Genomic DNA, 10,160 nt, shown 5'->3' with positions numbered 1-10,160 from the left:
CAGACTTACTTTAGCTGGTTAGAAATGCAGAATCCCAGGCCACACACCAGATCACCTATAGTACTGAATGATAATCTCCCTTTCAGGAGCACAAATGTTCAATACCAAGACAATAAATCACCTAATTTTAAAATGGGCAAAGAACCTGAATGATCATTTCCCAAAAAGAAAACAGATTAGTAAAAAGATGCTCCACATCACCCATCATCAGGGAAATGCAAATCAAAACCACAATGAGATATCCCCTCACACCTGTTACAATGGCCATCATCAAAAAGACAAAAGATAAGTGTTATCAAGGATGTGGAGAAAAGAGAACCTTTGTGCACGGTTGGTGGGAATGTAAATTGATCAGGCATTATGGAAAACAGAATGGCATTTTCTCAAAGAACTAAGGATAGAACTACCATAGGAGTAGTCCTGGGTCCTGCTCCTGGGTATCTATCCAAAGAAAATGTAATCAGTATGTTGAAGGGACATCCACAGTCCTGTGTTCGCTGTAGCATTGGTCATAGTAGCCAAGACGTGGAAACAACCCAAGTGTCCCTCAATGGATGAATGGATAAAGAAGACATGGTAAGTACATATAATGGAAGATTACTCAGTCATGAATAAGAAGGGAAATCCTGATGTTTGTGACAACACAGATGAATCTGGAGGACATTTAGCTAAGTGAAAGGAGCTAGACAGAGAAAGACAAATACCATTATTATCTAATTTATATGTGGGATCTAAAAAACAGTTGAACTCAGAAGCAGAGAACAGAAGTGTGGTGATGGGGCAGGAAGGTGGGGGAGAATGGTAGGTTTGGGCAACAGGGGTACAAAGTTGCAGTTACATAAGATGAAGAAGCATAGGGATCTATCTTACAGCCTAGTGACTACATCAGGAACACTGTATTCCATATTGGAAACAGAGGCTAACAGAGCTGATTTCAGGTGCTCTCATCACACACAAAGAAACAGTAACGATGTGAGGAAATGATATGCTAACTAGCCTGACAATAGTAATCATGTCACAAGTCACACGTATCAAATCATCACATTGTACACATCAAATACATACAATTTAGATATATATATATGCAAAAAATGAATTGAATTAAAATTTAAAGACCCCCGAGCAATTGGCAAAAATACTAAAATGTTTGGAGAATTATAACATGACCAAGATGTTCATCTTCATCTCCACCAAAATAATTAAGGTACTGATACTGCTTTGCACGCACGCACGCACACACACACACACACACACATTCTCCTTTACAACTGCCATTTCCTCTTAACACCAACGGCCACCACCAGCACCATTTCCTGCAAGATCACAGTGCCATCTTCTGGAAAGCCGAGGGCAGGATGACTGAGCCCCTCAGGAGAACAAAGCAGGTGACAGAGGTGAGAAGTGGCTTCACCAGGTGACGGCACCCTGTGCTATCCAGCCCAGCAATCGGCAGCCACGTAGGGCCACTGAGCACCTGACCTGTGGCCAGTCCTCCCTGAGATCTGCCGTAAGTATAAAATGGATTTCAAAGACAGTATTAAAAAAACAATGTAAAATACCATGTTACTAATTTTTATATCGACCAGGTGTCGAGGTACTACATTAGGTTAAATAAAATATGTAATTAAGACTAATTTCTTTTCAGTTTTATAACACCTAGAAAATTTGACGTTCCATCTGTGATCGCATCATGTTTTTATTAGACAGCTCGGATGTAAGCTATGTTTCACAGAATATAGATTCCCAGGGATCTGAATGTTTTCCCCTCAAGTATGTCTCGGCAAGGCGTCTCTAATTCTGCAGCTCAGCGATTCCCCTCCCGACCTCAGCAACACAATCCGCCTCCAGTTCTGCAGGCACCAGCAGCTCCAGCTGGTACGTCGTAAGCACACTGTGAGTCCCTGTGGAACGGGCCACTAACTGAATGAGCAAGTGAAGTCCCGTCAGGTAGAGGGGACACCTTGTCCTGAACAGGGGGATCTCTTTTTAGAAGCAACCCGGTCACCAGTCATTCGGGGAGAGATGCGGTGAATTAGATACAACAAACCAAGTCAGAGCTACATTCACTGTTCTCAAAAAAAAGCCTGATTACAACATCATGAAACAGACTTTCTTAAGGCCCTCCTGACCCAGGACTATTCAAACTGGGAGGCAGAGATCTTATTTACAGGTCGTAAGTGGGGCTTGTAAGCCGGGTGGCCTTGAAAGTCCCCGAGTCCCACTTCCGCGTCTTGGGCAGCCACACCTCCCCCGTGAGACCTTGCCTCTGCGGGCACCTGATGGCCCCGCAGGCACTTCCTCACCTGTTAGCTGGATCGATTTTCACATCTGCTCTTGAGGAAAGCCAAGCAGTATTATTTATTATCACCTCTTTATGAGTGATAAATTAACTGATTATCTAATCTCGCAGGATAGTCACCAGCGAGGCCAGGTCTCCGCCCTTGCTCTCCACCACCTGCCTCGAGCTCCTGCGTTGCCACACATGGGCATTTCAAGCGCTCCCTGGCGGCTGGATGGTTTCCGGATCTCGTGGATGCATGTTCTTGAAGAGCGTTTGACCCGTTGTGTGACTCTGTTAAAAATCTCTGTCTTATTGGCCTCGGTCTTCTCATCTGTAAATTGGGAGGAGAGAATGAAATCATCTCTGAAGTCCTTCCTGATGCTAAAATCGTGCGCATCTCTGAAACTTGGCTGATCGTGCACCAAGGATGGAAGCCTGTGTCTCATTCCCCTCATTCCCCTCGTGTCTCTGCTGCAGGATTTTGGACACAGAGATAGGCTTTGCCTGGCACAAGGCAGAAGCTAGAATGTCCCATGGTCTCACTGAGCCCAGTTCTACACACACACGCGCGCGTGCACCCCGCCAGCTGCTCTAGGAAGGAAACGGTGTAGGGCCCTATCCGAGTTGTCTGGGCCAAGGTCGCCTGGAGGATACGTCTCTCGGATGTCACCTTCATGAAGTATTCAGCGCATGCTCCCGGGAGCTTCTGTGAGTGACAGTTTCTCTCTGCGTGCAGATCCCCGTGCCCAGATCTCTCTGTACCTCTCCCATCCCCATCTCGTCCTCTCCAGGGGCTGCTGTCACTGGGTCTCTGCCTTTTGCTCTTCCCTCTCCATCGACGACCCCAGAGGTCTTGTCCATCCTCTTCCAACTTGCATGTGGACCCCTCTCCCTGCCGCTGTCGCCCCCGCCCAGGAAGCGAGGGCTCTACCCTTCGGAGGCATCCCCGGAACATGGGCCTGTCTAGCCCTCTTCTGCTCTACCTTGCAGAGAGCTGTGTGCCTGGGCAGAGACACTCCTCAGGACTGCGGGAGCCAGACACCTTGTGCGGAAGAGCTGCACCTACCAGGGTGCCCAGAGGGTAGGACCTGGGGCTGAATTTGCACAGAGGAGTTGGGGATAAAACGAAGGGGTGGGCAAGACAAACAGCTCAGGGGACAAACACCTGGGCTGGAGGGGTCAGAAGCCCCTGAGCTGGTGGAGGGAATAGTCTGGGGTGTACTAGGGCCTCGTGGGGGAATCACCTGGGGACCGGCAGCTCCCGGAAGCTAAGTCTCAGTCCTAACTGCTGTGCACCCGTCATTCTACAGGTAGGCTCTGCTCTCGCTCACCACCTCCTCCCTGTCCTCCCGGAACCTTCCTCACCAGAGCGGGTCCCCATGACACCCCCCTCTGCCTCCTCTGCCCTCGAGGATTCTTCAACCACTGGCCTGGCCAGGATGCCTGTTTTCCCTGTGGTTCCAGGGCCACCCAGCCAGAGGAGGGCAAGGACACTTGTGTCTGCCTGGGGCCTGGCCGAGTGTTCCAGGTATGTCCTCTGGCAGTGGGACCCAAGGACAAGCTGCCTTTCCAGGACTGTTTTTGGTCAAGTTCGGCTCAGGTGTAACCTGACCGGGCTTAGCTCAGGTTTCCAAGTGACACAGGGATAGGATTGCCAGATAAAATACAGGGTGCCCAGTTAAACCTGAACTTCAGATCAGTTACAGATCATTGTTTAGCATAAGTATGTCTCAAGTACTGAATGAGACAGACTTATGCTGAAAACATTCCTTGTTTATCTGACATTCAAATTTAACATTTTTACTTGCTAAATCAAGCAACCCTACTCAGAAGAAAAGGCAGTCTGCTGTTCTCCACCATGACCACTCCCAAAATAGACCCTGCCCCAAACCCTTCCAATTCGAACTTTCTCTGTAAGCCAACAATTAGGCATGTGAACCCTTCCTTTCCTGAAATTCCCGGGTCTTGTTGGCTAAAAGGCTAGCACCGCCTCGACCCTAACCAGCATGTACTGGTTGCCTTCCCCTCTCTTCGGACCCCTCTCCAGACCTGTTGAACCTTGACCTCCCCTACCCCACCTCTCTCTTCTGGCCCATCTCGGGCAGGGTCACAGCCAAAGCTGTGGTTCCTCATCAACCAGCGAATCTTCAACTGAGCTTCTTCCCTCCCCACCCCGCAGCCCAGTGATGGGCAGTGCCCCTGCCTCCCAGGCTACCAAGATGTTGGAGAGCCATGGGGCTGTGGCCAGCGGGAACACAGGAGCTGCAAGGATGGGGCCACCTGGAACCAGGAGGGGCTGTGTTTGACCAAGGATCAGTGGAGTGACCACTGTGCCCGGGAGGTAGGAGGCGTCTCCATAGTGCATCCCTGGCCCTCTGCCCAATACCCACCCCCTCGCCCTTGTTGGAAACAAGGAGACCTGTGCTCTATACTCTGAAGCTGGAGAGAGTCAGGGGCAGCCTCCCCCGGAGAGGTGTCCCTAAGACGTTTGAGTCTCCATGCAGGTGTGTGCCACCCCGGGGGATGCCCATGGCTATGACCCAGGCCTGGGGCTCTGTCTGTGCTGGGGACAAGGCTCAAGTGGAACGTGTGGTCCCCTGTGCCCCGAGGGACAGAGACACTTCCTGCAGCTCAGCTGCTCTGAGGGCATCCCACAGATCTCCGTCCCTGAAGGCAATGGGAGCCAGGTACAGTGTCCGAGCTTCAACCCCTGGCTGGGCTGGGGCCCCCTGCACCTGGGGACTCTGCCTCCTGAGAAGGAGAAGGCATGACATGCCTGTGCGTGGGGTTTGGGCCCCAACTCGCCGACCCACATCAGAGGCACAAGCTCTAGGACCAGAGGAAAGGCCCGCCTGTTGATTTAAATTCATCCTGTAAAACTCCTTGAAGAAGTGATTTGCTCATTAAAGAGGCAGAAATTGTCTTGGAAAACTTTCCACATGAGCAAAGCATGGCGCCCGGAGTTATGACTCCTGGTTACCCCTCCCTGTGAAGTTCTTAGACGACAGGTACCACCACTCCCCTGAATCCTTACCAGGACACTCAGACAGGGCTCAAGGGAAGCCCCATGCTCTCTCCACCTCCCTGCGGGGCAGATGTGTTACTCACCATGTCTTAAGGGAAAGAGCTGACCCTGGACCTCTTCTTTCCCAGGAATTCTACCTTCTGGACAGGCCTTCCTCACCACGTGCCGTAGGCCATCCCTGCAACTCAGACCAAGGGCATAAGCCTGTCCCTCTGTATGTGGTCAGGATGGATGGTAAGACAGCGGGACAGAGGGAAGCCACAGGTGGACCCACCGCTCAGGACCACACATGGGAAAGCCTGGACCTTTCCGTGGCATGAGCGTGGCCTCTTCAGGCAGAAGCTAGATGGTGATGGGCGGAGCCCCATGAAGGGACCCGTCGATTTTTAGAAAGTTGAATCCCATCATGTGCAAATCAGAAACGGACAGCTTCTGCTGCGTCCATGCACTAGGGAAATCTCTCTCCCAGGCCCCTGCCGGTTGAGGGAGATCCCTGTCTTGTTCCAGGCTTTGGGTTCCTGGGCCTGATCAGACCAGGTCACAAGCTGCTGCACGCCCTTGGCCTGCTCTTCAGGGACCCCAGGGCCCCAGGCCACGACGCCGGTGAGCATGGGGGACAGCTGTTGTCTCTCCTCTCCCACCGCCACCAGCAAGAATCTGTCTAAAGGTCTCTGTTCCTCATGTTCTGTATCTCGCTTGCCCAGGAAAGTCGAGCGAAGGACATCTGACCTCCCCTTGGTCAGTGAGCCCCAACTCCACGCGCCGTGGGCATCTGTTGCCCCCAGAGCCTGGCATCCGCAACCCCACAGTCTGCCTCCAAGTCAATGATACGCTTGCCTTCCTGGTGACCCATGAGCATTACCCAGAGTATGACCTGTGAGTGGCCAGAGGACATGGCCTGCCACCATCGAGACACTGGACAAAAGACACCCCGGTGCCTGTGGGCACCCACAGGAGACAACACACCCCTCCTTTCTCTGTCCCCAGGGGCCACTTCTATAACACACTGCCGGGATTTGACTGGGGACGCTTCCGGGCCCTCCCTGAGGAGTCCCAGCTCCACGATCGAGAGCCCTACCTTTTCCTGCAGCAGTTTCAGCAGCCTGGGGTGTATGTCTTCCGTCTGAGCAGCAACAAGCATCGGAAGATGGTTTGTCTGTGACGGTTGGCCTCATTCAACACACCCGCCCATCATGTCCCCTCGCCTTAGACAACACTGCCTCATAACCATCCCAGACAGAACCCCAGGGAGGGAGACACTCAGGGCATCCCTATCAAAGTTTCGGGCTCCCACACTCCTAACAGATAGTTCTGGGGGTTTCTAGGGTTCCCTCCAACATGTGGTGTATAGAGAAGGGAAGATCGTGGGGGTAAAAATAGCAGGTGTGTCTAAGGACCTCATGGTGTCTGGACATCGCTCATGGTCCTCTGCTTCATTACCCGCTTTTGCCCCACCCCCTCTCTCACCTTGAAGGCTCACACCCGAAGGTCATCTGCACAGGCTTGTATCCATTCGACCTGCTTGTGATGCCTCCACTGACCCAGGTGCAGTGTCTGGGTCACACACAGAATTTAGCTCCTCACCCCACCTGCACAGCTTCGAGGATGCTGTGCCGACCTCGCCCCAGAACAGGCATACAGCTGCTCTGTTACTCGATGTGAATTTGTTTCCCTGGGGAAAACCCAGATTCTGCTCCCCCAAGGTGTGCACAAAGGTCTGGGCTATTTGGTTCGTGCCGACAGGCCTAGGGTCCCACTCTGTCCCTTTGCCAGTCTGTGGCGGACCGTGGGAGAAAGGCTGAACAGATTTCTTTCCCCCCAGTACCTCCGCACCCTGCCGCCCGGGGGCCGGTGCTTTGGAGAAGGGCCCTTTGCCTCCACGACTCCCAGGTATCTCATCCAAACTGGCATCGCCAAGATCCCCAGGCCCCCGAAGAGGTCTGACTGGCCAGAAGTCCTGGGGGAGATGGTCCTGCTGCTGGGGTTCTGCCTGCTTCTGTTGGTGAGTAAAGCCAGATAAGGGACATCTTAACCTCCATGCAAGACCGCCTCTCCAAACCCGTGTGAATGGGCTGTCCCGTACCCGTCTGCAGCAGGTATTACAATAGTTGCTAAGATGCGAAAGTGACAAAGGTACAGCCTCAGGCCTCCAGTGATCAAAGCTCAGCAGGCAGAATATAGACAAGGAAACAAACAAACATCCGGCAACATTAGGGAACTCTGGCAAAAGCTTGTCCAGGGTGTCCGGCTGCACCAGGAAGGAGCTGACTGCCCCTCCTGGGTGAGTCAGGACAGACTTCTGTGAAGAGGTGATCCCGAAAGAGGTCTGAGATATGAGCCGTGGGGGCATGTGTCCCCTGTACTAACGAAGGGGTTGGCGAGTTGGGGGCTGGGAGGTACTGGGCTTGGGAGGAGGGTGCGGATGAGATGGGGGTACTATGTGTAAGGGTACGGAGGCATGAAACAGCATTCACCTGCTCAGGGAACCAAATATGGGGGTGCAGACACAGAGCTGAGAGACAAAATCACTATGATCCCATGGGCCCCGCTTTATCCTCTATGCAGTGAGGGATCCATTAAAACCTTTGAGCAAGGGCACCTGGGTGGCACAGTCGTTAAGCGTCTGCCTTCAGCTCAGGTCATGATCCCAGAGTTCTGGGATCGAGCCACACAAGGGGCTCCCTGCTCAGCAAGGAGCCTGATTCTCCCTCTCCCACTCCCCCTGCTTGTGTTCCCTCTCTCACTGTCTCTCTGCCAAATAAATAAACAAAATCTTAAAAAACAAATAAATAAAACCTTTGAGCAAAACAAAACAAAAAACTTTCAAGCAAGAGAGAGAAACCCTGGTAAGAATTTTATTTTTACTCTAGAAATAGGGTAGAAGAAATGATGGATGGAGGGTGGGGGCACAAATAGATAGGCAGTGGGAATGGTCCAAACAAGAAGACAAGGTTCTCCCTCTCTTCAGCTGAGCAGGGCTCTTCCTCCGGTTGGTCTTCAGAGAAGATGCTTCCCCCTGTCCCTCACATCGCCACATTATGTACTGTGTAGATTCAGTGTCACAGCCTGAGCTGGGCCCGGAAGGCCACTCCCAACCCAACCTTCCGGAAGCATCAGCAAGGATACAACCTGGATGCCTACACCTCCCCAAGACCTGGGATGACGTCAGTGAGGAGAGGTCAATCACACCAAGATTCTGATACCCCCAGGGTTGAGGGAGATCACGGTGAGTGACAGACTCAGGTTAGAATCCCAGAGGGGTCCCCAAATCCAACTGGCCACCCCCCGCTTCCCTTTCTCATGTTCCCAGATTACTCATGGTTCTATTCTCCCACATTCATTTATTCATTTGTTCAGTAAATATTTATTGGACGGCCACTGTATGCCAGACACTGCCTGGTTCTAGAAGTACATGCTGAGGGGGATAGAGACATCTAAATAAAAACTTTTCAAGGGGCACCTGGGTGGTTCAGTCAGTTAAGCTCAGGTTTGGCTCAGGTCGTGATCCCAGGGTCTTAAGATCAAGCCCCGAATCGGGCTCCCTACTCAGTGGGGAAGTCTGCCTCTCCCTCTCCATCTACCTCTCCCCCTGCTCATGCTCTCTTTCAAATAAATAAGTAAAATCTTAAAAAAAAAAAAAAAAAAAGAACTTTCCAAAAGAAAAGTAATATAACCATGTACAAAGTGCCCGAGTCAGGAGATGTCCAGCACTAGCTAGAGGAGCAGCTCCCAGAAGGCACTCCTGTGTCACACCAAGTATTTCAGCTTCTACCCTTGCCACTCAAAGTACACTCCTCAGATAAGAGCACCCCAACTTAAATGTGATGGTGAATTACGTGGGGACCTTCTGCAATGGGTCAGAGGTAGAATCTAGAATTCTGTGTTTCTAATGAGGTCCTCATCAGGGCTGTTACAAGCAAGACTGTGTCTTGACCATTGATCCGCAGGAAGAAGGATCAGGGAAGATCAGCAGGGAGGCTTATCTTTGCATTTCGGGAGGCTAATCCTGCTTCCCTCCCCTTTACAGGTGGGCACTGGGAGGCGGAGGAGCAGGTAGACCTGGAGTGGTTTGACCCAGAATGCTTCTTTGCAGCCCTGCTCAGACAGTCTCTGTCAGTGACAACAAAACTCAGCCAGACTAAGGAAGAGGTAAGTGGAGAAGCTGGAGAAGTGAACGGGGTTGGAAACGGGTTCATCGCAAAACGCAGCTGGTTACAGGATAGAGAACCTAAAGAAATCCTTCATCTATTCATGAGAATCAGGGGGAAAGGAAAGTATATGGGAGGGGGGATAGAAGATTTCAGATTAAATTTAGGGCTAATTTTCAGAACTTTGGACCTCACATCGGTGATAGGAAATCTGGAGTCTTCAGATCCCCATTCCTGCTCCTCAGTAGCCCCACTGGAATGTATAAATTCAGGCCAGTAGGTGACAGGCGTTGGGGGCGGGGGGCGGGGGGCGGGGGGCGGGGGGGGGGGAACCACACACACACACTAGAAGTCCAAGTACGGAAGCTGGGTCAGGGGGCTGGGGCGCTGGGGCGTCCCTCCACCGACGGGCAGCAGAGGGCGCTGTGATCAAAGCAACGAGTGGGGCCGCGAGGCCGCGGCGCGCGGTCACAGGTGCACGCCGCGCTCTCCCGCAGCTCAAACTCCTCTGGCTCAGACTCGTGAGTGAAGCCCGTTCTCTGCGGCAGCTGTGGGGGGCTGAGCGTCGCACCCCGGCCTCTGCGGGCCAGCGTCTGGGGAGTCCCCCGAGGGAGCTGCAACAGGTCGGGCTGAGTTCACACCTTCCGACCTGGTCCCTGTGCCTAAATGGGGCTCCCGGGGGCCCCCGAGCCCGGCACCCCCACCC

The sequence above is a fragment of the Enhydra lutris genome, unplaced genomic scaffold, assembly GCF_002288905.1.
Source record: "Enhydra lutris kenyoni isolate GAN:26980312 unplaced genomic scaffold, ASM228890v2 scaffoldscaffold34, whole genome shotgun sequence".
Lineage (NCBI taxonomy): Eukaryota > Metazoa > Chordata > Mammalia > Carnivora > Mustelidae > Enhydra > Enhydra lutris.
This window is presented reverse-complemented; position numbering follows the sequence as displayed.